This window comes from Bufo bufo, chromosome 1 (assembly GCF_905171765.1).
Source record: "Bufo bufo chromosome 1, aBufBuf1.1, whole genome shotgun sequence".
Classification (NCBI taxonomy): Eukaryota; Metazoa; Chordata; class Amphibia; order Anura; family Bufonidae; genus Bufo; species Bufo bufo.
Genome location: NC_053389.1, coordinates 154,621,721 through 154,649,530, shown reverse-complemented (window position 1 = coordinate 154,649,530; position 27,810 = coordinate 154,621,721). Strand labels below are relative to the sequence as shown.

The window sequence follows — 27,810 nt, the reverse complement described above, 5'->3', positions numbered from 1 at the left end:
GCCAGTGTGAAAGTAGCCTAAGGTTAAATAAGTTGTGATAATGTGTGATTTTATAATACATGATGTAAAGGCCCCATAAACATTTAAAGGGGTAGTCTCACTTCAGCAAGTGGAATTTATCATGTAGGCAAAGTTAACACAAGGCACTTACTAATGTATTATGATCATCCATATTGCCGCCTTTGCTGGCTCGATTAATTTTTCCATTGTATTATACACCGCTCATTTCCATGGTTACGACGACCCTGCAATCCAGCAAAATTGTGACATGGACGGGGAAGGGGACACCTGTTTTAGGTGTAGAAAAAGGTCTAAATGTAAGACAGCTCGGAAGCCGTCTTACATTTAGAACTGGTGCTGGATGCGCCGAAGTTATGGAAAGACCTGCACCTCTTCAAAACTTCAGTGGATCCATCGACCAGCTTAGGGCTTTATTAAGACCGGAGTCTAAAACGCCGGTCTTAATAATGTGCCCCACTGTACTTAGGGTAGTCTGAGGAGCAGACGGCCATCTTAGATGAAAGGCGAGGGGAGTCGGTGGATCCACAGCACAAAACTTCAAAAACCAGGCACGAGGTGCAAATTCTTATTTAATATCAGAGGGTAGATTTCAAGCCATATTTGCTGCTCAAAAGAACCACTAAAACTGCGCTTGGCCTATATACGTTCACGTTTCATATCGCTAAAGATTTTGGAGCTCTAACTTTGCAATTGGGGAGAACATTTGCCCCTTTCTTGTGTGCGGGATAAAGAGGAAAGTCCTGAAAATAATAAGACAAATTGGGAATCCATCAATAACGATGTATACTCTGCTGACAAAACATATCCTCTGTTGTCAGCTTTCCAGGTTAAACAAACTGAAAGGCTTTATATAATGTGACAAGTATAAAAGATCCGAGGAATAACGAAAAGCTCAGAGGCAAATCAATACTCTGCTCCATTCCCAAACTGAAATGTTATGGCCTTTTAGACAAGCATCACAGGAAATGTTCTATGTACGATATGCTAAATATAAACTGTAGATTAAATGTGATGTGATTAGATGCAGAGAAAGTGTTTGACTAGGTGGAGCGTCATATGACGTGCGCCTTGAAGCAGCCGGATTCCCTCTGCGGAACTCTGACATGTCATTATCTGTACGTACGTGCCGCGGCACCAGGCAGGTCCGTTCCGAAAACCTTCTTTGTGTGGTCTAGTTTTGGCACATCTTTTTAATGTTATAACTATTTAAAGCAAAAATTTAAAAATGCAGTGCAATCTGGAGGCAGCATGTTCTAGAGCAGGAGGAGGAGCTGAGCAGATTGATATATAGTTCTGTGGAAAATCAGACAGTATAACTTGTCATTCATTCCTTTAAATTCCTACTCATTGTGGGCTTTGGCGTAAAGGAGGCGGTCCGATCAGTGACTGACAGCCTTCAGAATGAGCAGGAATGCAAATGAATAAAATACAAGTTCTACTGAATGTTTTTCCACAACACTATATATTAACCTGCTCAACTCCTCCTGCTCTAGAACATGCTGCCTTCAGCACACACCATTGACAGGTTCCCTTTAAAGGGACCCTGTCATCAACTTTATGCTGACCTCACTGAGGGCAGCATAAAATAGTGACAGAAATGCTGATCTCAGCGGTGTGTCACTCATGAGCTAAAAGTAAGAGGTTGCTGAGAACCAGCATCATAATCATTGCATCACAGGCCTTGAAAAGAGTCAAATCTACTTGAGAAGAGTCATGGTTATTCATAATCTCCTGCTCTCCCCGCCCATCAGCTGATGATTGGCAGTTCTCTCCTAGACAGAAAGCGGGAAAACTAGGTAGAAGACTGTCAGTCATCAGCAGGTGGCAGGGAGAGCAGGAATTCATGAATAACCAGGACTCTTCTCAGGTGGCCGTGACTCTTTTCCAGGCCCAGTCTGCAATGATTGTGATGTCAGTTCTTGGCAACCACTTACTTTTAACTTTTAAATGACAGACCGCTGAAATCATCTCACCTGTCTCTACTTTATTCTGCCGTTAGTACGGGCAGCACAAAGTTGATGACAGGTTCCCTTTAAGGTTAATAAAGGGCTTGACCATTGGTAGAAAAGATTACAGATAATACCTGTATTACTATTTCTGCCCTTATATTAGGTATTCCTTCATTAGCTGGTTCCAGACTGGGGTATTTTGGATCTTCAGGAGTAGACAGTTTAGCATCACTTTAAGGGCTCATGCCCACAAACGTAAGGGTTCCGTGCCCGTGCTGCAGACCGCAAATTGCGGTTCGCAATGCTGGGGCACCAACCATGGGGAAGCCCCATGCCGATCGTGGACCTATTCACTTGAATGGGGTCCGCGATCCGAATCCTACGGTCAGCACCACAAAACAGTAGTGCATGTACTACTTTTTTGCAGTGCGGAGGCACGGCCAGAAACACAACGGAAGCCCACCGTAGTGCTTCCGTGGGGTTCCGACCTGTGCTTCCGCACCGCATCTCCGGATTCAAGTGAATGGGTCCGCATCCGTGATGCGGAATGCACACGGCTGGTGACCCGTGTATTGCGGAACCGCCGTATGCAGTGCGTAGCACAGGCACGGAGCCCTTACATTCGTGGGCATGAGCCCTAAGGGCTTATGCACACGAACGTATTTTCTTTCCGCTTCCGTTTTATTTGCGGACCGTATGCGGAACCATTCACTTCAATGGGTCCTCAAAAACAACGGAAGGTACTCCGTGTTCATTCCATTTCCGTATTTCCATTCCGCAAAAAAGTAGTGCATGTCCTATTATTGTCCGGTCCGAGGACCCATTCAAGTATATGGGTCCACAAAAAATACGGAACGCACACGGAACACATCCGTATTTCATCCGTATTTTGCGGATCCATACTGTAGAAATGCTATGCCCAGCCCATATTGCACATGTGATTAATAAGTTATTGTTTCCGTTTCTGATCGGCAAAAAACAGATCGCATACGGAAACTGTAACGGATCACCTGGCACCCCGACTGAGTACCTCCGTTGACGGATGCACCTAGCGTTTTCCTAAGGTTTCCAAGCACTCTGGCAGACACCACAATCACTGAACCGAAGAAGCCTAGAAATCCTCTTCAAGCATGTGAATGCTGTAGGCAGTTGAATAGGAACCATACGAATAGGTTTTCACTCCTAGCAGTCAAACTGGGACAGCATGCAATAAATCCTCCCCCAAGAATGAGACGACACTTCACCTTGAGGGTTAAAACAGGAACTGACTTTATTTAGACACAGCACACCTACTTTAAACTCCCAACAGCCTCATTTACATACAATAGGGCACATAGGACTATGGTACAAGGAAGGGTGGGGCCAGACAATAGCAAGGGCTGATGGGAGATTGAGGAGGGACAGAACAGCTGGTTTAAACTGGTGTCCCTGCGACAACACATTGCTGGAGAAACAATGGGACAGGAAAAAGGGGGAGGAGAAGAGGCACAGAAAAGCAATGCCTCCAATACAGTAATCATCACAGTAAGAGCAAGATATATACAGTTTACAATACACAGCAATACAATCCAACCAAACCCACAATAACATACATAATATTCAAGACAGCCCGAATGCAATCCGCCACACAGTCTTAAAGGGCACTGTTCCCAAAAAGTCATAACATGTCCACGGATGGCCCCCAAAGGGCCAGTAGCAGCAACACAAAATACCACATGCCCAAATTGCATTCAATGTACAAATTCACCAGGGGCCATAGTCAGCAGGTAGGAGGCGGGCAGCCAGGCCTCTCCAATGCCCAGTGGCGAGGCGGGTTCCGCCACAGAAACCATACGGATATGTTTTGTGGAATAACAGAACGGAAGAAGACTGAAATCAGAGAGAAAAAAAACTCAGATACGGAACAACGGATTCGTGAAAAACGGACCGCAAAACAACAGCGGTCGTGTGCATGAGCCCTAACAGTGATAACTTTATGTGAATTTTTTTTGTTTGTTTTACTAACGCGGCTTTCTTTTTTTTTCTTTTTTTTTTACTTTAAAGGGAATCTGTCATCCCGATTTTGGACCACTATCTGCAGTAATACCTAAGCAGTACTGCAGATAAGGAGTGCAGATCAGTATTTTTTATTTTCTTGCTGCTTCCAGTTCCCCGCTGTCTGCGCTCAAAGCTGCACTGAAATACACAGTCCGGACTGCTGTTCTGTCCTAACATAATGCAGAGGGCTCGTGTGCATGCATGGCATTGACAATGTATTTCAAAGCAGATTGGAGAGCTGACTGCGTGGGAATGGGGGCAGTAGGAAAAAAAAAATAGTGATCTACTGTAGACCCCATATCTGCAGTACTATTCATATATTACTGTAGATAATGGTGCAAAATCCAGGTGACCAATTCTTTTTAAGAATATTTAGGTTTATAGTTTGAAAAAAAATGCATAAATACCTTTTTTTAACTTCCTGATTATTATATAGTGTTATCCTAAAACAGACGTTTTATTTGTGTTGATTATATTTAATTAATTTTGATATGTCTGTTTAGAGTAATTGGGTTTGGGCAATCATTGTGAACTTGATTGGTGGTGTTCTTGTGTATTGATATTTTTTTTTTGATAATATATAAATATAAAAAAGATCATCATATACATTTTCTACTGTAACTGGGGTTACTGTATATTTATGACAGAAGGCGTTCAACAGTTAAAACACTGGGGGAGATTAATTAGTGTTGTATTTTGCACCCGAAAGTTTTGCATTTTGTGCCATATTTTTGAATAGAATGTTCTTTGTTAAATGTGTTGTACGTTGTGAATGATGCATAAAAGGTGTTTGTTGTTTAATTACTTTTATTGAAGATAACACAAGAAAAAGTCCAGATATTATCATGTAACGTTGTTGGCCACATATTTTTTAAACATGACAGCAAATAAGGTACATACTTTTTGTGATGTATGAGCAAAATTGGTGAACGTGAAAGCATTACATAGAGAGAACGAACCCACTAACGTAAGGGGGAAGGAGCATAAAAGGTGTTTGTGTTGTTAAATGTGCCCATGATTGTGAAGACCTGTCATATTATTTGTGTGTGAGTGCAAGGTGGCCAGTAGGGAAGATGCGACATACTGCGCCATGTGAAGGTGTAAGTGGCGATCATGTAACACAATGCCCCACAGGGATGACTATTTGTGACACAAGGCATCACAGGTCTTACCACTTTGAAGCTGGTAAACTTTAAGACAACCAGACGCAACTCAATATTAGACTAGGGCAAGACGCAAATTATGTTGAGAGAAAAAAAAAGTGTCAGAAAAAATAAAATGCCCCCCCTCCTAAAAACAAAAAAACAAAACAGGTGTCCACCATGGTGCAGTTTGTAACACGTTTAGGTACAGCAGGTTAATGTACTGTATGCCCTGCAAAGGAAATGTACCATGACTGAAGGTTTTTAGGCCTAAGTCATATCATATGTCTGCATCATAATGAATACGTTTTTAGTACAATGACTGTACAAAGACGTTCCAATATCTAGTTTGAGTGAGAGGGACATTTTCCTATATCATTGCTTCCATATAAACTTGAGCTCTTGTCGTCTAGTGCACTTCACAGTCCTAAGAAACTGTTAAACTGTCTGGAGATTACGATATCACCCTCAGCCAGAGGCGGATTGGCCATAGACCTTACAGAGAAATTCTCAGATGGGCCGATGCCCCAGGGGGCCGCCCAAGCCCTCCTCACTGCCACTTGTCAGGTACAAATTCAGCTCTCAGTGGTGAGGTTCACGCTTGTGAGAATCAGGCACTCATGTACCCGGTCAGCGACCACACATGCCCTCCCGAATTCAACTGCCGTGGCCCACATCTCACCTCCTAAGCCCCCTGCTCCATATCATAATCTGAGACAACTGGAGGAGGAGGACAGAAAACGGCAGCTATTTATGGCCACCACAGTAGGACAGCTTTTGGGGCAGTATATTGGGCTGCACTGTGGTATATGGTTTTGTTGGGATGGTGTTTTGAGTTATGGTATTGCCAACCTGCCTACCTGTGTTGCCCTGCCTTCAGTTTGGGCCCGCCTACAACATGGGGCTACTTTTAGATTTTTTTTCCCCAGAGCCACTTTAAGTTCCCAGTCCGCCCCTGCCCTCAGTCCTTCTATTAGCAGGACCTCTGGGTCTGTATGTCTCTATATCTTACCACTACACACCTTGCGTTTTTATATTTCTGGATTGATGTCTCTTTCCTGGACTATTGTAATTTTTAGAAATATTCCTTAATAAAAATCAATTCTCTGCAATCAGCCCTCTGCAAAGTTGTTGGGTTTGGAGGCCTCACTATACTATATCAGGATTTGATGGGTTTCATGCCATGTTTGGTACGTAGCTAGGACATTTGGGAGGAGAATTGTGATAACAGCCCCACCATTCTAGACTGGCTGACAGCAGCTCATAATATTTGCTGTCCATTTCAGCTGGTGGTAGTCGTGCACAGAACATAATCACATCAAGCATGTTAAATAATCCATTAGTAAAAGACAGTGCTTAATGAATATAAGATATACAAGAGCTTCTATGCCTCAGTTATTGTCCTATTAATACGAGGAACAAATTGATGGCAAATTGTTGTGTTTACAGATTCTACAGATGACTATCATTAAGAATATAATTATGCATGGAACATAATGGTTATTATTTTAGATGTATTGGATAACATGATTACAGCGTACAGTTAGAAATACATGCGTTGTGGTATTTACATTGTGTCATTAAATAAAATGGTGGAGGACATACAGAGAGCAGGACAGGCAGCTGAGGTAAAATGTGTGCTGCCATGTTTTCATCTGCATGGTAAAGATGGACAGAATTGGTTGCTATGAACATTTGTGCTCGGGCATTAATAGATCTCCTCGTAGGCATCGGAACACATAGAAACTGATTTTAAATGACAGCGCTTTGTTTAACATTTTGTTTAAACTTTTAGGCCCCTTGCAGACGAGCGTGTCCGGATCAGGTCCGGATGCGTTGCGTCCGCGATCAGGGAAAATCCTGCGAGTGCGTACGCAATTTCAGTCAGTTTTGACTGCGATTGCATTGCGTTGCTCAGTTTTTTCCGCGCGAGTGCAATGCGTTTTGCACGCGCGTGAGAAAAAACTGATTGTGGTACCCAGACCCAAACCCGGACTTCTTCACTGAAGTTCGGGTTCGGTGTTCTGTAGATTTTATTATTTTCCCTTATAACATAAAAATAATAGCATTCTTAATACAGAATGCTTACTAAAATGTGGATTGAGGGGTTAAAAAATATAAAAAAATAACCTTATCCAATTGATCGCACAGCCGGCATCGTCTTCTTGCTTCTTCTTTCAGGACCTGCAAAAGGACCTTTGATGACGGAATCGCACTCACCACGTGGTGAGCGCGGTGACGTCAGCGCAGGTCCTGATGAACGAAGATAGAAATCTTCTATCTTCATTCAGCAGGACCTGCGCTGACGTCACCTGGTGAGCGCGATTACGTCATAAAAAGGTCCTTTTGCAGGTCCTGAAAGAAGAAGCAAGAAGACGATGCTGGCTGCGCAATCAATTCGATAAGGTTAATTTTTTTTATTTTTTAACCCCTCAATGCACATTTTAGTAAGCATTCTGTATTAATCCGCAGTATTAATCCGCAACATGTGCAAGTCGCCTTAGGGCAGTGGAGGCGACCCTATGGCACGGGTGCCAGAGGTGGCACTCAGAGCCCTCTCTGTGGGCACCCGCACCCTGGAAAATGTCTATGGTGCATCAATATACCTTACACTTTTCCTGCTATTCATCAGCGCAGGGCGCACTATGAACGGCACAGACAGCGCATTGAATGCAGGCTATTATAGCTAAATGATAAAGTACATAGAAGATATACTACATTGGTATTCAGGTTAAATTGCTGTGTTGGCACTTTGCGATAAATAAGTGGGTTTTGGGTTGCGGTTTGGGCACTCCGTCTCTAAAATGTTCGCCATCACTGCCTTAGGGGATGTATGTGCAGCTTACACCATGCTGTTGCTACAGACAGGGAAAACTCCCTCAAAAGTAGCTTATACATATATATTGCCATAGTGGGCTAGTCATGTCTAGTGGGCTACATTAGTCAAAGTAAGCTATTGGTTTGTTAGGGTAGTCCAGTGTGGATTACATAGGCCAGACATAGTCTTTTAGTGTACAATACACTGGACATTTATGGTGCTCATCTGACCAGGTCCAGGGTTAAAATGTAAAAACATGTATTAGCCCAGGGGTCAGCAACCTTCGGCACTCCAGCTGTTGGGAAACTACAATTCCCAGCATGCTCCATTCATTTCTATGAGAGTTCTGAGAAGAGCAGAGTAAGTATGCATGCTGGGAGTTGTAGTTTCACAACAGCTGGAGTGCAGGAGGTTGCTTACCCCTGTTCAAGCCAATATACAATGTCACTTAGTATCTGCATTAAAAGTTTCCTGGACAACATTTTAAAGACGCTTATGTAACGGCTGCTGGAAGCCGAGAAAAGAATAAAGTGTTGGAGCTTTTTATTGTAAATGAGAGGGCTGTCTGTACATTATCAAAAACGAGGAGGCAGACGGAGTGGAGTAACACTGCTGCAGTATCAGCCGACACACAGGGTCTGCATAGGAGCTTTATATTATTATTTTTAATCAAAATTATTAAAACTGCATCATTTTATATGACGATGCACTGGATACATAAAAAAAAACACTCAATAAGGTTTAAAGTATATAAAAACATTTAAAAATCATATGCTTTAACTTTTTTTTTTACTTTAGATTTTTTTTTGCCTGTGTCATTTTATGCAAATGAGGCAGAAGATTAAGGACAGTAATTGCAGTAGTTTAGCTACCTGTGCACACCTGCCTGCGACCTTGAACGTGGCTTTATGTGTAGGCGATAGCTATAAATTAAACACGCTCCCGCTGGAATTACTTGACAATTGACTTCTGAGGCTACAGTCCAAATCACTGCTGTTACTTCTTCCCGGGGAGCAGTTGTGAGAAGCCTTGCTGTACAGCATCTATTCCTGGTACAGGCTAATGACCTCACTAAAGAGCATAGGTCTTGTGGCTCATATACTGTATGATGGTGACTACCTCCTTAGCCGTACATGGTGATTTTCCACTATTTAATGCATGATGCTCCATCATGTCTGGGGAGCTTACTGCTCTGTGAATCGGATTTTGAAGATGAATTCATGTTAGAGCGGTGTATACACAGTAGCCTGTGCAGGGAGGAATGTGCCTGCCGGCCCACGTCATTATTTAGAGAATAAGCTGGACGGTGCCTCTCTCCTCTTGTTTAGATCTTTCTTAAATACCATTTATAGGAACGCTCCTCGGCGCCGTCCTCTTTAGCACTGCCTACAAAATCTAAACTGTTTGCTCTGCATGTTCAACAAATGGAATTCTGCAAGTCACGCATTTCATATTATCAGGGAACTAGACTGTAAAAATCATAGAAGTGTCTACTCTTCAAAAACCGCCCTCTATCCCGCTATCTACATCACACTCTAATGCGGATTCGAAATGTGAGCAACTATGAATTCTTGATAGTAACTCAATTGGCTAAGCACTTGTTTCCGTTTGTAATGTCAGTGAATTATTCTCGATACATGTGACTATTTTACTAATTCATACAACATTTTTTTTGCTCAACTGCGAACCACGGTCACAATAAGGCCTCTTTCACACTTGCGTTGTCCGGATCCGGCATGTACTCCACTTGCCGGAATTACACTCCGGATCCGGAAAAACGCAAGTGTACTGAAAGCATTTGAAGACGGAACCGTCTTCCAAATGCGTTCAGTGTTACTATGGCACCCAGGACGCTATTAAAGTCCTGGTTGCCATAGTAGTAGTGGGGAGCGGGGGAGCGGTATACTTACAGTCCGTGCGGCTCCCGGGGCGCTCCAGAGTGACGTCAGAGCGCCCCATGCGCATGGATGACGTGATCCATGTGATCACGTGATCCATGCGCTTGGGGCGCCCTGACGTCACTCTGGAGCGCCCGGGGAGCCGCACGGACGGTAAGTATACTGCTCCCCCGCTCCCCGCTACACTTTACCATGGCTGCCAGGACTTTAGCGTCCCGGCAGCCATGGTAACCACTCTGAAAAAGCTAAATGTCGGATGCGGCAATGCGCCGAAACGACGTTTAGCTTAAGGCCGGATCCGGATTGATGCCTTTCAATGGGCATTAATTCCGGATCCGGCCTTGCGGCAAGTGTTCCGGATTTTTGGCCGGAGCAAAAAGCGCAGCATGCTGCGGTATTTTCTCCGGCCAAAAAACGTTCCGTTCCGGAACTGAAGACATCCTGATGCATCCTGAACGGATTTCTCTCCATTCAGAATGCATTAGGATAATCCTGATCAGGATTCTTCCGGCATAGAGCCCCGACGACGGAACTCTATGCCGGAAGACAACAACGCAGGTGTGAAAGAGCCCTAAATCTGTAGGTTCCTTTTAAATGTAACATGTCGCCTGGTGTCATCTTTCCCCACTGAGAAGCCAGGATGTTTGTGATGGCTGAAGTAAGCCAAGATTTTACAAGCAGCCATGACAACCAAAAGTTCCTGTGAAAATAGGCAAGTGTATTACCGATATTTTTAACATCAACCACTGCCATCATTTTCCAACATGAGCCGTTCTAGAAACCTTTCCTATAATGGTTTGTTTAAAGGGGTTTTCTGGGAGTTAAAAGCTTTGTACACTATCGGGGGGCATTTTTTTTATGATTGCATTTTACTCATTATTTTTTTCAATTGGTCTTAAAATGTTCAGCCATTTCTGAGATACAACAGTTACAAATCTGTTTGCAAGCTGTGACTTTGTGTTTTCTTTGAATCCCATCAGCTGATGGCTCATGTAGAGCTCTCTGATCTTCTGACCTCAAAAACACTTATTTAAGCCATATTCTTATCGGTTTGATAAGATTATAAAGAGTCTTTATGAGGTCAGGAGATCAGAGATAAGAGCTCTACATGAGCTGTCAGCTGATGGGATTTTAAAAAAACAAAAACAAAGTCACAGCTTGCAAAAAGACATATTTTTAACTCTTGTATCTCAGAAACGACTGCAAAAAAACTTTTGGGCCCAAAATGAGTACAATGCAAAAACAAAAACAATGCCCCTGATAGTGTACATAGCCTTTAAATATTGATGACCTTCTTTAGGATAGGTCATCCTTATCAGATCTGTGGAGGTCTGACTCCTGGCACCCCTGCAGATCAGCTGTTGGAAGTGGCTACAGCACTCTGGCTAGCGCTGTGCCCCCTTTCTCAGCCAGTGACGTTACAGTATATCTATCAATCACATAACCTAGACTGTAATACCAAGCACAGCCACTACATAATATACGGCGCTGTGCTTAATACACTATGAAGAGGCTGCAGCTCTTCGGCCTTCAAAAAGGTAACTGGCAAAAGTGCTGGGAGTTGGATCCCCACCAATCTGATATTGATGACCTATTTTAAAGGGGTTATTCAGGATTTTGATACTAATAGCCTATCCTCAAGTATATAGGCCATCAATATCAGATGGGCAGGGGTCCAACACCCAGCCGATCAGCTGTTATCTTGTAGCTCAGTCCGTGTAGTGGACGGAGCTGGTAACTGCAGTGCTGCTCCCACTGAAGTGAATGGGAGCAGCACTGTAGTTACAAGCTCCGAATACTACACAATAGATGGAGCTGTGCAGTTTTGGTGCCAGATTCCAGTGCCAGAGCTACACGGTAACAGCTGATCCATAGGGGTGTGGGGTTTTGGATCTCTGCCAATCTGAAACTGATGGCCTATCCTGAGGATAGGTGAACAATACCAAATCCTAGACAAGTCCTTTAAAGATAGCTCATTCATATTGTAACTCCCAGAGAACCCTTTTAAACACAGATTTTTCCATCATAGCAACAGCAAGTTAATACAGTGCATTTGTGTTTATAGTGGTTTTCCATGTTTTTTACAATGTAGTAGGAGTAGGCTTTGCTACATCAAAATGTGAACATGACCTAGGTTAACGGGGTTGTCCTGCCATATATATAGATGACCTATCGTCAGGATCATCAATATCTGATCGGCGAGGGTCCAACATCCAGCACCCTGCACCCTCAGCTCTTTGAGAAGGAGGGGTCTCTTCATGCGAGCGCTGCTTCCTGATCATTAATCGCCTTTCAGATGAGCAAGTTCCACGCATAAGCTTCGCAGCGTGAGTATGGGGCAACTCCTGTCCTGACCTCCCAGCACTGACGGGGTCGCATAGCATTATATTGGTTTATGATGCCATGTTACCGAATTGTTATACAATGCATTCCAGCACTGTAAGGGTTACACAGCATCATAAATCAATATAACGTTATGGAACTCCATCAGTGCTGGGAGGTCAGGACGGGAGCTGACGCATACTCACACTGCGAGTCCGAACGGGGGGCCTTTCACTACTACGTGTCGTCTCCTCTGGAGTGGTGGCGTAGTGTTATTACAAGTACTCTCTAAATCCACTTGAATGAAGCAAGTACTTGTAAATACACTATGCTCACATGGAGCGCCACCTCCTCTTCAAAGAGCTGACTGGCAGTGGTGCCAGGTGTCAGACTCTCGATGATCAGATATTGAGATGACCTATCCTGACGACAGGTCAGCAATATCTATGGCAGGACAACCCCTTTAAGAACAACATTTACCACACACACCCAGTGCCATAGTCACACGTGGTAGATAAGATCTGCCGCAAAGTACCCATCTACTGTATTACAATCTGTAGCAGTTCAGCAAGATAACAGCAAGTAGCAGGTCAGAAAATTCACAGATGGAGTTCAGCAAAGATTTTTTCCAGTATAGATGAATGAGGTTTGGAAACTCCATTAACATGCTTTGTACTGTGCTTTGTTGCTGATTTTTGGTTTAGAATCCACAACATAAATCCATATCCACCACACCACAAAACAGTAACCAAAGATACAAATTTAGTGTGCAAAAGTGTTGTGATATTGCAGTGCCAATTCTACACAAGTATAGATAATAATCTTTATTTATATACAGTGCCTTGAAAAAGTATTCATACCCTTTGACCTTTTTCACAGTTTTTCACCTTACACCCACAAACTTAAATGTATTTTATTGGGATTTTATGTGATAGACCAACACAAAGTAGCAAATATGTGGAAAAGGTCAAGGGGTGTGAATACTTTTTCAAGGCACCGTAGCGCCAACATATTCTGCAGCGCTTTACCATCAGCAGTGACTGCAGTACCAAGTGTCTGTTATATGAACCTTACCTCGGCACTATGTGCCAGTAATACACTGTGGATTTGGTGGGAAAATCAATTTGACCTTGGTGTCATGCTCTTTAATGCTATTACATCCTGGGTGATGCAGAGGGTCCAAGAGCCGATTTGGAAATAGCAGAGCATTGACATACTACACCCTGCATTGTAATATGATAGAAACTGTGATGAAATCTCAAAAAAGGTATAAAGTGTTGTGAAATTGAACAGTGTAGACATGTGGAAGACACCAGATGTAATCCAGCAGCATTCCACATCCTCATGTCTGAGTTCAGCCAAGTATAATACTGGCAGCCGCTACAGACCATTAAGCAACATGGAAGACGTTTTCTCCTGGGGTGATCTGTGCGTGGTGAAAGATAAGAGTAATAACTATGCTATATTCTGTGTATAGAGAGGTAGTAACAGAAGGACAGGTTTGTCTATGACACTTTGTTAAGCATTTTCCATGAAAATATTAAACGGGTTCTCTGGGAATAATGATTTTTTAGGAAGTGCCCACCACACCAGTCCACTGCGCTGCCTCCGCTGTGTCTGCGTTCTGTTGCCCACAGTGCTGAGTTCTGATGCAGCATGGCCACGTGCTCCGCTGCAGCCAATGACTGGCTTCTGACGTCAATGGGCTGCTCTTGGTCATGTCATCGCTGAAGCAAGTCATTGGCTGGAGAGGAGCATATGACCAAGTCCAGATGTAAATACTGTGGGGACTGGAACATGAACACAGCACAGACAGCGCAAAGGACAGGAGCAGTGGAGAGCACGTAAGTATGAATCTTCTGTTTAGAGAGGCAGGCTCAGGGCACTTGCTAAAAACTAATTCTCAGAGAACCCCTTTAAGGCTCACATTTATTAACCATGCACATTACAAAACTGGTCTTAAAAAAGTGCAAATTTTGGTACACCCCCGCTTGTGCAAAATCTGTGACATTGGGGAGTTTTGCCCCCACTCACCACTTTTCCAAAAAGTGGGTGCAGCAAGGGAGGAGAAGGTGGACTTTGCTAGCACCAAGAAACCGATGTAGATTATACCTGAAATCAATGTCAGCACCCTTGCTGGTGAAGTTTCAGATCTGGCACAGGACGTGTGGAGATGTGCCTAAAATATTAAGAAGTGTAAATGTGGAGCATCTCATGTCAGCCAAGCAGAGGTTAAGACCAGTGTCCAAAATGTCTTAATAAATGTCACCCTTAGTGTTAAATTCCAGTTTTGGTGCCACATATATATGGGTAATTCGATTATAAGGGTTCTCCGGAATATACAAATGGGGGAAATGTATCACCCTCATGCAATTTTGTGGTGTTAAAAAGTTACAAACCATGTGTTTGTGACTTGTTAAGAACCATTGCGCCAAAATTTAGGCACATGTGGCATTTCCTTCCCGAGAAGGCAATGTGGTGAGGGAGGGGGCAGCTGGTGGGTCCGGGATATCTATCTACTTTAAGCCAGTTTTCTGGTGTAAGGCTACTTTCACACTGGCGTTTTGCCTTTCTGTTTGTGAGATCCGTTCAAGGCTCTCAAAACGGATCAGTTTTGCCCTAATGCATTCTAAATGGAAATGGATCTGCTCAGATTGCATCAGTTTGCCTCCGTTCAGTCACCATTCCGCTTTGGAGGCGGACACCAAAACACTGCCTGCAGCGTTTTGCTGTCCGCCTGACGAAGCGGAGCCAAAGAGATCCGTCTTGGCACACAATGTACAGTCGGGTCCATAAATATTGGGACATTGACACAATTCTAAAAATTTTGGCTCTATACACCACCACAATGGATTTGAAATGAAACGAACAAGATGTGCTTTAACTGCAGACTGTCAGCTTTAATTTGAGGGTATTTACATCCAAATCAGGTGAACGGTGTAGGAATTACAACAGTTTGCATATGTGCCTCCCACTTGTTAAGGGTCCAAAAGTAATGGGTCAATTGGCTTCTCGGCTGTTCCATGGCCAGGTGTGTGTTATTCCATCATTATACAAATTACAATGAGCAGATAAAAGGTCCAGAGTTCATTTCAAGTGTGCTATTCCCATTTGGAATCTGTTGCTGTCAACTCTCAAGATGAGATCCAAAGAGCTGTCACCATCAGTGAAGCAAGCCATCATTAGGCTGAAAAAAACAAACAAACCCAACAGAGAGATAGCAAAAACATTAGGCGAGGCCAAAACAACTGTTTGGAACATTCTTAAAAAGAAGGAACGCACCGGTGAGCTCAGCAACACCAAAAGACCCGGAAGACCACAGAAAACAACTGTGGTGGATGACCGAAGAATTCATTCCCTGGTGAAGAAAACACCCTTCACAACAGTTGGCCAGATCAAGAACACTCTCCAGGAGGTAGGTGTATGTGTGTCAAAGTCAACAATCAAGAGAAGACTTCACCAGAGTGAATACAGAGGGTTCACCACAAGATGTAAACCATTGGTGAGCCTCAAAAACCAGATTAGAGTTTGCCAAACAACATCTAAAAAAGCCTTCACAGTTCTGAAACAACATCCTATTGACAGATGAGACCAAGATCAACTTGTACCAGAGTGATGGGAAGAGAAGAGTATGGAGAAGGAAAGGAGCTGCTCATGATCCTAGGCATACCACCTCATCAGTGAAGCATGGTGGTGGTAGTGTCATGGCGTGGGCATGTATGGCTGCCAATGGAACTGGTTCTCTTGTATTTATTGATGATGTGACTGCTGACAAAAGCAGCAGGATGAATTCTGAAGTGTTTCGGGCAATATTATCTGCTCATATTCAGCCAAATGCTTCAGAACTCATTGGATGGCGCTTCACAGTGCAGATAGACAATGACCCAAAGCATACTGCAAAAGCAACCAAAGAGTTTTTTAAGGGAAAGAAGTGGAATGTTATGCAATGGCCAAGTCAATCACCTGACCTGAATCCGATTGAGCATGCATTTCACTTGCTGAAGACAAAACTGAAGGGAAAATGCCCTAAGAACAAGCAGGAACTGAAGACAGTTGCAGTAGAGGCCTGGCAGATCATCACCAGGGATGAAACCCAGCATCTGGTGATGTCTATGCGTTCCAGACTTCAGGCTGTAATTGACTGCAAAGGATTTGCAACCAAGTATTGAAAAGGGAAAGTTTGATTTATGATTATTATGTCCAATTACTTTTGGTCCCTTAACAAGTGGGAGGCACATATGCAAACTGTTGTAATTCCTACACCGTTCACCTGATTTGGATGTAAATACCCTCAAATTAAAGCTGACAGTCTGCAGTTACAGCACATCTTGTTTGTTTCATTTCAAATCCATTGTGGTGGTGTATAGAGCCAAAAATGTTAGAATTGTGTTGATGTCCCAATATTTATGGACCTGACTGTAAGTCAATGGGGACGGATCCGTTTTCTATGACACAATCTGGCACAATAGAAAACGGATCTGTCCCCCATTGACTTTCAATAGTGTTCAAGATGGATCCGTCATGGCTAGGAAGACATAATACAACCGGATCCGTTCATGACGGATGCATGTGGTTGTATTATTGTAACGGAAGAGTTTTTTTCAGATCCATGATGGATCCGCAAAAAACTTTAGTGTGAAAGTAGCCTAAAAGAAGACTAAAATGTACACCAGCTCGGACCTGGCATATTTTTCCCCTGTTTATTCACTGCTGGAGGATGCACCTAATTTATGATGAGGCGTGCACCTAGTCCCATCTTCTGGCCCTATCATATAGATAGGGCCATAGAGAGAAAATTAATAAAGAGGGTAGGCCACACCATCAGAATGATCACCAAGCAAACTATTTCATTTAATGTTCTCTAAATGAACATAGTAGGGAAAGTTGGAAGAGCATTCTCTGAGTATAAAATGGGCAGTGTATTGTTCCTATGAAGACGGGGGCTAGTCAATTTCCCCAAGAATAGGGATGCACAACCTTTTCTGGTCCAAGGGTCACACTGTTAAATTGAACCAATCTCAAAGGGGCATTGCCATGTGACAATTATGACATATCAAATGTACAAATGTCCGTTAATAGTGCTTATCTGCCCATGCTCTTGTGCTACACAGACTACATGATCTTCTCTAACGTGGAAAATACAAGTGAGTAGCTATCAGACACAGAAAAGCATGTACATGTATGTATGTGACCAAAATGGTATGGAGGGCCACAGGTTGAGAACCCCTGCCCTAGAAGCATCAGATCACATAGTCAATATACACAGTTTTAGTTTCTGGCCAAAAACACAGCACAAAAAAAAAGAAAGGAAATAATAAAGTTTGAATTTAAAATTGCTAAAACCGTTAGTGGCAGCAGGAAAGGTGTGCTCAGGAATAACAAATGTAACAAGCTAAAATGGACCTATGTGGGGTGCCAGGCCTAAGCAGCGGGTGCTGATGTACAGGTGAAACTCGAAAAATTAGAATAACGTGCAAAAGTCCATTTATTTCAGTAATGCAACTTAAAAGGAATTGCAATAATGCGGCTTAAAATTAGAATATTGTGAAAAGGTTCGATATTCTAGGCTCAAAGTGTCACACTCTAGTCAGCTAATTAATCCATATCCCCTGAGCAAAGGGTACCTGAAAATTGTAACTTTGGGGTTTCATAAGCTGTAAGCCATAATCATCCAAATTATGACAAATAAAGGCTTGAAATATCTTGCTTTGCATGTAATGAGTCTCATATGTTAGTTTCACCTTTTAAGTTGCATTACTGAAATAAATTAACTTTGCACGATATTCAAATTTTTCGAGTTTCACCTGTAGATGTGCAAGCAGAAGGTGATTACGAGCCAATGAATAAGACTATACATCGGAAGAATCCATAACAACCTCATTTGTATAGGGGACGCCAGACCTTTCCTCGTGTGTTGAAGATGAGCTGTTGTCAGATGTGTCTGTCCGGAGCTTGTCTCCATCCAGCAGAGAAATAGTCATGCACGCTCACTGGAGAATGCATGTTTATGAGAAGGTCAAAGGAGATAGGTGTCGGCTGGCCGTCAATTTTCCAACATAATTTCTTATGTCAAAGTCCCAATTATAATACAGCCATTAGTTTATGTTGTTCTATCAACTTACTTTATAAAATGGACTTTCAACCATTGTAGAACTGTTTTGTCATGAGAGGAACTCAATTGACTTTGTAATCCAAACTTTATTTTTATTGTATCAGCCAGCAGTTTAAAGAATGGGGGCTTTTATTTTGGCTGCCACGGCCACATCAAGGGCTCTATTGCGTTTACTTTTCCAAGATGTACATCTCTGCTGCTCACTGATAATATAGTTTTTTGTATATGTAGTACAGACAAGCCAAAAACGTGTACTTATACAGTCAGGTCCATAAATATTGGGATATCGACACAATTCTAACATTTTTGGCTCTATACACCACCACAATGGATTTGAAATGAAAAGAACAAGATGTGCTCTAACTGCAGACTGTCAGATTTAATTTGAGGGTATTTACATTCAAATCAGGTGAACGGTGTAGGAATTACAACAGTTTGCATATGTGCCTCCCACTTGTTAAGGAACCAAAAGTAATGGGTCAATTGGCTTCTCAGCTGTTCCATGGCCAGGTGTGTGTTATTCCCTCATTGTCCCAATTACAATGAGCAGATAAAAGGTCCAGAGTTCATTTCAAGTGTGCTATTTGCAATTGGAATCTGTTGCTGTCAACTCTCAAGTTGAGATCCAAAGAGCTGTCACTATCAGTGAAGCAGGCCATCATTAGGCTGAAAAAGCAAAACAAACCCATCAGAGAGATAGCAAAAACATCAGGCGTGGCCAAAACAACTGTTTGGAACATTCTTAAAAAGAAGGAACGCATCGTTGAGCTCAGCAACACCAAAAGATCCGGAAGACTACGGAAAACAACTGTGATGGATGACTGAAGAATTCTTTCCCTGGTGAAGAAAACACCCTTTACAAGATTAGAGTTTGCCAAATGACATCTAGAAAAGCCTTCACAGTTCTGGAACAACATCCTATGGCCAGATAAGAACAAGATCAACTTGTACCAGAGTGATGGGAAGAGAAGAGTATGGAGAAGGAAAGGAACTGCTCATGATCCTAAGCATGCCCCCTCATCAGTGAAGCATGGTGGTGGTAGTGTCATGGCGTGGGCATGTATGGCTGCCAATAGAACTGGTTCTCTTGTATTTATTGATGATGTGACTGCTGACAAAAGCAGCAGGATGAATTCTGAAGTGTTTCGGGCAATATTATCTGCGCATATTCAGCCAAATGCTTCAGAACTCATTGGACGGCGCTTCACAGTGCAGATGGACAATGACCCAAAGCATACTGTAAAAGCAACCAAAGAGTTTTTTAAGGGAAAGAAGTGGAATGTTATGCAATGGCCAAATCAATCACCTGACCTGAATCCGATTGAGCATGCATTTCACTTGCTGAAGACAAAACTGAAGGGAAAATGCCCCAAGAACAAGCAGGAACTGAAGACAGTTGCAGTAGAGGCCTGGCAGAGCATCACTAGGGATGAAACCCAGAGTCTGGTGATGTCTATGCGTTCCAGACTTCAGGCTGTAATTGACTGCTAAGAATTTGCAACTAAGTATTAAAAAGTGAAAGTTTGATTTATGATTATTATTCTGTCCCATTACTTTTGGTGGGAGGTACATATGCAAACTGTTGTAATTCCTACACCGTTCACATGATTTGGATGTAAATACCCTCAAATTAAAGCTGCCAGTCTGCAGTTAAAGCACATCTTGTTTGTTTTATTTCAAATCCATTGTGGTGGTGTATAGAGCCAAAAATGTTAGAATTGTTTTGATGTCCCAATATTTATGGACCTGACTGTATGTATAAATACATACATGACGCTGCACGTAGCTATGCAATACAGAAGGGAAACCTCTATTGTTTACTCTGTTCAATGCATCCAGAGAACTGGAAACTGGATATGTTGTTATTCAATGCGGGAGAATTATTATGAGGGGAAGTCTGTGTTGCCGTAATTTGTGGCAAATTGATCAAATTTATCAATAATCAGACAGAGAAACGCATGTACATTTATCTACAGGGTGGGCCATTTATATAGCTACACCTTAATAAAATGGGAATGGTTGGTGATATTAACTTCCTGTTTGTGGCACATTAGTTTATGTGAGGGGGGAAACTTTTCAAGAAAAACAATGGTGTGCTTGGTTTTAACGTAACTTTATTCTTTCATGAGTTATTTACAAGTTTCTGACCACTTATAAAATGTGTTCAATGTGCTGCCCATTTTGTTGGATTGTCAATGCAACCCTCTTCTCCCACTCTTCACACACTGATAGCAACACCGCAGGAGGAATGCTAGCACAGGCTTCCAGTATCCGTAGTTTCAGGTGCTGCTCGTATCTTCACAGCATAGACAATTGCCTTCAGATGACCCCAAAGATAAAAGTCTAAGGGGGTTAGATCGGGAGACCTTGGGGGCCATTCAACTGGCCCACGACGACCAATCCACTTTCCAGGAAACTGTTCATCTAGGAATGCTCGGACCTGACACCCATAATGTGGTGGTGCACCATTTTGCTGGAAAAACTCAGGGAACGTGCCAGCTTCAGTGCATAAAGAGGGAAACACATCATCATGTAGCAATTTCGCATATCCAGTGGCCTTGAGGTTTCCATTGATGAAGAATGGCCCCACTATCTTTGTACCCCATATACCACACCATACCATCAATTTTTTTGTTCCAACAGTCTTGGAGGGATCTATCCAATGTGGGTTAGTGTCAGACCAATAGCGGTGGTTTTGTTTGTTAACTTCACCATTCACATAAAAGTTTGCCTCATCACTGAACAAAATCTGCGTAAACTGAGGGTCCTGTTCCAATTTTTGTTTTGCCCATTCTGCAAATTCAGTGCACCAATCTGGGTCATCCTCGTTGAGATGCGGCAGTAGCTGGAGTTTGTAAGGGTGCCATTTGTGAGTAGCTAATATCCGCCGAAGGGATGTTCGACTAATGCCACTCTCCAGTGACATGCGGCGAGTGCTACGCTGTGGGCTCTTGCTGAATGAAGCTAGGACAGCCACTGATGTTTCTTCATTAGAGACAGATTTCATGCGTCCACATTTTGGCAAATCCAACACTGAACCAGTTTCACGAAACTTAGCAAGCAGTTTGCTAACTGTAGCATGGGAGATGGGTGGTCTCGTAGGGTGTCTTGCATTGAAATCTGCTGCAATGACCCGGTTACTGCGTTCACCAGACATCAACACAATTTCTATCCGCTCCTCACATGTTAACCTCGGCGACATGTCAATGGCTGTAAACAAAGAGAAACTTGTAAATAACTCATGAAAGAATAAAGTTACGTTAAAACCAAGCACACCATTGTTTTTCTTGTGAAATTCCCAATAAGATTGATGTGTCACATGACCCTCTTCCTATTGAAAAAACAAAAGTTGGATTCAAAATGACCTACTTCAAAATGGCCACCATGGTCACCACCCATCTTGAAAAGTTTCCCCCCTCACATATACTAATGTGCCACAAACAGGAAGTTAATATCACCAACCATTCCCATTTTATTAAGGTGTATCCATATAAATGGCCCACCCTGTATATGACTAAAATGGTATCAAGGGCCACGTGTTGCGCACCCCTGCCCTAGAGGCATTCATCAGCTGTCTTATTGTCCATATACCATATATTTGGTGCACCTTTAAGTCTAAAACTTTCTTCTTGAAATGTTCCTCCACTTTCTACATCACCACTTTACAGGAGAAAGATTGAGACAATTTTTGTGCCTTTTTTTAACCCCTTAGTGACCGCCAATAATTTTTTTTTTTACGGTGGTCGCTAAAAGGTCTTAGGTTAGGCTGCAGCCTTTATACGGAGGCCTAATCATCACGGGAGAGGAGTGCAGTGGAGAGCAGGAGCTCCTCTAACAACCCATTTCGGCAGAAGCATTAATCTGTGCCATTTAACCCCTTAGATGTCGCTGTCAATAGCGACGGCAGCAACTGAGGGGTTTAGATGATCGTCCCTATCAGTATCGTACTGACTGTATATAGCACACTGTACTACATAAGTACTACACTATCCCATGTGAGTGATCAGAATATCATCTATCCAAGTCTCTTTGTGGGACAAAATTGTTAGAGTAAAGTAAAATAAAGGTTTTAGTAAAAAAAAATAATAATAATTCAAATACAAAACTAAAATAACCTTCACAGATTTGGTATCGCTGCTTCCATAACAACTTGCACTATTGAATTCTCACGTAATTTATGCTGCACAGTGAACTCAGTTAAAAAAAAACACAATTGATTTTTTTTTTTACTTGTTTGCCACAAAAAATTGAATACAAAGCGACCAAAATGTGTTATGTACTCCAAAATGATACCAATGAAAAGGTTTTCTTTCAAATTCAAGTCCTCAAAGAGCCCCGTAGAAAGAAAAATAAAAAAAGTTACTGGATTCAGAGATGCAAAAACTTTTTTTATGCAAAAGAAGTAAAAAATGATATGTATTTGTTTATCACTGTAATCATACTGACCCAGAAAATAAAGTTATCATGTTATTTATGCTGCTAAAAGAACATCTCAAAATTTACAATATAAAAAGGGGTTACGTTTCAGTTGAAAAATTTGGCTTAAATGACCCCCACTCTCCTACCCACTTTTCAAAACTGGATTGAGTGAGGTACAAAATGCTATATGTTTGCACAAGTAACCCCAAAAATTCTCCAAAGCGCTTTTTTGCGACTTTGTGAAGCCCGAATTCTGGAGTGCAGAGCTTGATAAAAATCCCCCCTATAACTTTATTTAGAAAAAGTTTTAAATGACCCTATAACATTTCCATAACTAAAGCATATCCTGACAGTCCCAGCTCCATTTAGCAGAATAACGTAATAGCAGATATTCATTTAGAAGATGACAGGAGCCTGTGTAGCTTCACAAAATGACGGACATCTAGAAATACTGCTTCATTAACCTCAGACGTATAAACAGCGCAGTGATGGAAATACAATATCTCGCATGACTCGAAGCCTGTAATGTCTCATTGTATTTTGTGAGCCATAAACATTCAGTTCCATAAGTCAATGGAGGCACAAAAATACAGATAATGGTGGAAGATGTCCATAAGGAATGTACCAACTATATTATTTTGCACTGAGCAAACAACTACCAATATTAGAATAAAATACATCTCTATTAACACAGATATTAAACTATTAAAATACAACATAAGCAAAAGGACAATCAACAGTAATCATTTGGTCACCAACATCCAAGTATGTATAGACCAGGGGTCAGCAACCTCCGGCACTCCAGGTGTTGTGAAACTACACATCCCATCATGCACACTTGCTTGGCTGTTCTCTGAACTCCCACAGAAGTGAAAGGAGCATGCTGGGAGTTGTAGTTTCACAACAGCTGGAGTGCCGGAGGTTGCTGATCCCTGGTATAGACTAACCCAATGCCGACATGGACCCATCATACAATATACAACAAGAGAATTATAGTACTTTACCAACCTCAAAGTATAAAACATGTCAGCAAGTATCAAAACATACCAATCCATAGTAAGTCAGGCCACAGAGTATGGGTTGGTATTTTCTTGATACTGTTATGTATTTCAGAATAGATTTTGACATTATTCTCTCGTTCTATATCAGGGGTCTCAAACTCTGCCAAATATATGGGCCGCAATATTCACATATATCATATGTTCAGCACATAAGCGTGTCACACTCACGGCCCTGAACTTCACCTCAGACGCCCACCCCCTGGGAATGACGTCAAGAGCTCCTCTAAGGCCTCTTGCACACAAACGTTTTTTCCTTCCATTTACGTTCCATTTGTATATGGAACTAAAAAAATGGAACGTAAATGGAAAGAAAAAACGTTTGTGTGCAAGAGGCCTTAGAGGAGCTCTTGACGTCCATTTCAATGGATCCGCAAAAAAACGGAAGGTACTCCGCATGCCTTCCGTTTCCGTATTTCCGTTTTGTCCGTTCCATTCAAAGATAGAACATGTCCTTTTTTTGTCTGCATAACAGACAAGGATAGTACTGTTCTTTCAGGGGCCAGCTGTTCCGTTCCGCAAAAAAACAGAATGCACACAGACGTCATCCGTATTTTTTGCGGACCGCAAAATACGGAAAAAGACATACGGTCGTGTGCAAGAGGCCTAATGCTGAGAACAGTGAGGTATCACTACTTTTTGGTGGTTTTCTAATCAGTCTCCTAAATACAGACCCCAGAATTAATACAGACCCTGAGACTAGACCCTAAAATTAATACAGTCCCTAAAATTCATATATGTCTCCAAAACAGATCCAAAAATTTATATATAGACCTCCAGGACCCAAAATGAATGCAGACTGCAGATCAACACCCAAATTCATACAGATCCCAGATTAGAGGCCAAACCAGCCCCCAAATTCATACAGACCCCAGATCTGCCCCCCAATTTATAAAGACCCCAAAATCAGACCCCAAATTTATACAAACCTCAAATCAGACCGCAATTGCTGCTGCCCCCTACAACCCTCTCTAAACCCCTTCATCCTCTAAATGCAGAAATTATATATATTTTTTTAATTAAAATTTAAAAATACTCACCTCTGCTCCTCTGCATGCCGCCACCACTCTTGCTCTTCTGCAGCGCAGCACTGTTCTGGCTCCAGCACTGCATCCTGATGTCACAGTGTCAAATCATAGTGCGTAGCTACGCGTACTACATCCTAAAGGTGTACCCTGCCAGGACATAGGGCAGCACTGTCGCCCACTGATACTGACTGCTCCCTGGGCCTCCTGCCCTGTACTAAAGAGCTCTTTCACAATGGAGGTACCCTGCCTTGAGGTATCACAGGCTGCAGATAATTGCCTCGGGGGCTGCGTGCAGCTAGTGGACCGCATGTTTGAGACCCCTGTTCTATATTATGAGCCCATGTCAGTATTGTGTTCATCTATATATACTTGAATACATTTCAGTTTTAGTAATTATTTGCATTCCAGGTGTAATAATAATTCTGGAACATCTATTCTTATGACTTGTTGTACTATTCCTTTATTATTCCTTCTAGCAGCAGCCTGCAGTGAAGGTCCAGCTGGGTGTTACTAGTCGGGGGGTTTGTCCCTGCACAGTCTGACAGCACTGATTGAATAATGTTGGACTATGCAGGGACACCCCCCCCCCCCTCCCCCCCCACACACACAACTGGTAACACCCATCTGGCCCTTCATTGCAAACTGCTAGCAATTAATTCCTGCAGCTGTCAGAACACGTAAATGTACCGTATGTACAGGGTCTCCCTGGGTTTTTGTCATATAGACTTAAAATCACTTTCTAAACTTTAGCAAAGAGAAAAACTTGAATGAATTATAGAATGCCAGTCCTGGGAACAGTCTCCTATCCCCGAGGAGTCTCTGATATTCTGGAGAGAAATTTCATACTTTTTGCATCAATATCTTTTTGAAGTTCCTAAAATGTCCTTTGGGAAATGAACGTTGAGAATCTGTGCACTAAAAAGTGAATCAGAGGCACTGACATTAGCAAAGCAGTGACATTAAAATGTTGTGACATTAAAATGACTTTGAATGTGATGGATTATGCAGTTAGGAACCAGAAGGCCGACTCCAGGCTGCAAATCTCAGCCATCCTCGACATTTATTTCTGCTAGTTTTCATTCTTATATAACATTTCCTTTTGCAGGGGGAATAAAGAGAGACAAAAGAGTATAACAAGATGAAATGTACGGATAAAGAAGAAAAGCAATAAAAAATGAAGCGAAAATGAGGCATGTGTGTAGTTGACTTGCTCTTCCAGGAGTCCTAGTGATGCAGGTTTTATAGATTTCTTAACATGACAGGTGGCCTTGTTAGGGGTCACTAGGGATTGCTGCTGAATTCCATGGCTCTGGAAATTTAACAAGCTGGATGAGCATCAGTGGGGTGAGGGTCACCCCATTGATGACCCCAAAATAAACAGACATGATTGTAACGGTAGGCTTTTGAGCCCTACGAGAAGTAAGAAGATTTATGTGATCTTGAGGGCTCATGTAAGTCTCCCAAATGTGTAACTGACTGAATTGCAGTAATATGTAGATCACTATAATGGAGGAATATTACACTTTATGGTGAAAACATGAATAGCTGTATGCAGGTGTGAAATGGGTTGATGTGAACTTGATCAGGTAAAACAGGCATCAGCATACGATGTGCTTTCTATGTACTGGGGTTCTCTACCTGGACAGGAGGACAGGAGGACAGGAGGATGACGGTCCATTTGGCTCTGTCTAAATGACTACAGTACATAAAATAGAAATGATGGGTGTGCTGAAATCTAATATATTATGGTCCTTGCCATTGTGTACATGTATGTATTGAAAGGGAGAGTTAAGTATGCAATAGCGGAAGATTTACCATCTATTGAGATCTTATTAACGGCTATGAACACCTGATTATAAGACGTTTCAGAGGAGGAAAATCAGAAAAAAAATATATTTTTCATCAGACCCCCAATCTTTATTAGACCTCAGATCAGACCCCAATCTGTATCAGACCCCCCAATCAGAAACCCAAACTTTATCAGACCTCAGATCAGATCCCCCCAACCTGTATCAGACCTCGAATCAGACCCCCCCCCAATCAAACACCCAGTCTGTATCAGAGCTCAGATCAGACCCACAATTCTCATCAGTCCTCGGATCAGACATAAAATAAACAAACTTACCTCTCCTGCTCCAGACAGCGCGCTCTTCCTGTACTCGCCACTCTCTGGCCTGCTTCTGGGCCCCGCGCTGCACTGTGACCCAGTGACGCCCAGTGTCAGGTCACAGTGCACGCCTAAGTGCACTCCATCCTGACGCTATATGCAGTCCCGACACAGTGCAGAGTGGGGCCTGTTAGAGGGCCAGGGAGTGGTGAGTACAGCCAGCCCTAGCAGTGCTACCATCACCAATCCCAGCACCTCCTGCATACTAATGAGCACTTCCATAATGAAGGCGCTCATTAGTATTTTCTTTTTAAGACGTGCTGCCACCCCCCACCCCTACAATATTTTGGGCTAAAAGTCATGAGTAGGGTTATTGGCTACGCTCGGGTCCACTACCCCATCATTTAGCTAACTAACCTTCCCCATTTCCTCTCCCAATAACCACACACAGCCACTGTTTGGATTAAATCGGCCACAGCAGCCGTCTTTTATTAAATAATATAAATAACATGAATAAACATAACACTTGATATAACAATGACATATATATATAAATATATACATGTCTAACTGACGAGGGGGGTCCTAGAAGCCGCCTAACTGCACCTTAAACGACCACAAACCACCACGGCAATTCCATCTTGCCCCCAGCCGCGTACCACAAGCTCGGGGACACCAACTGACGGACGCCATACCAAGCCAACCAGGTGCCCCAACTCTGAGAGTCCAGCCCCACCATTGAGGCCCTCTCATTCACCGTTACCATCCAGTAGCCCCAGCTTCTATGACCTCCCCCCGCCACGACTGCTGCGACAAACGCAACACTTAAAGACACACTCCGTCCACCACCCCTTGTCCATTTTTTTTTTTTTTTTTAATACATTTATTTGTTTATAAAA

At 42.5% G+C, this 27,810-nt stretch overlaps 1 protein-coding gene across 1 annotated transcript in view; it reads left to right on the top strand.

Moving 5' to 3' along the window:
* Positions 1 to 27,810, top strand: part of LOC120999974 (CXADR like membrane protein) — a 127,426-nt gene that overhangs the window by 11,393 nt on the left and 88,223 nt on the right. The window lies entirely within an intron of this gene.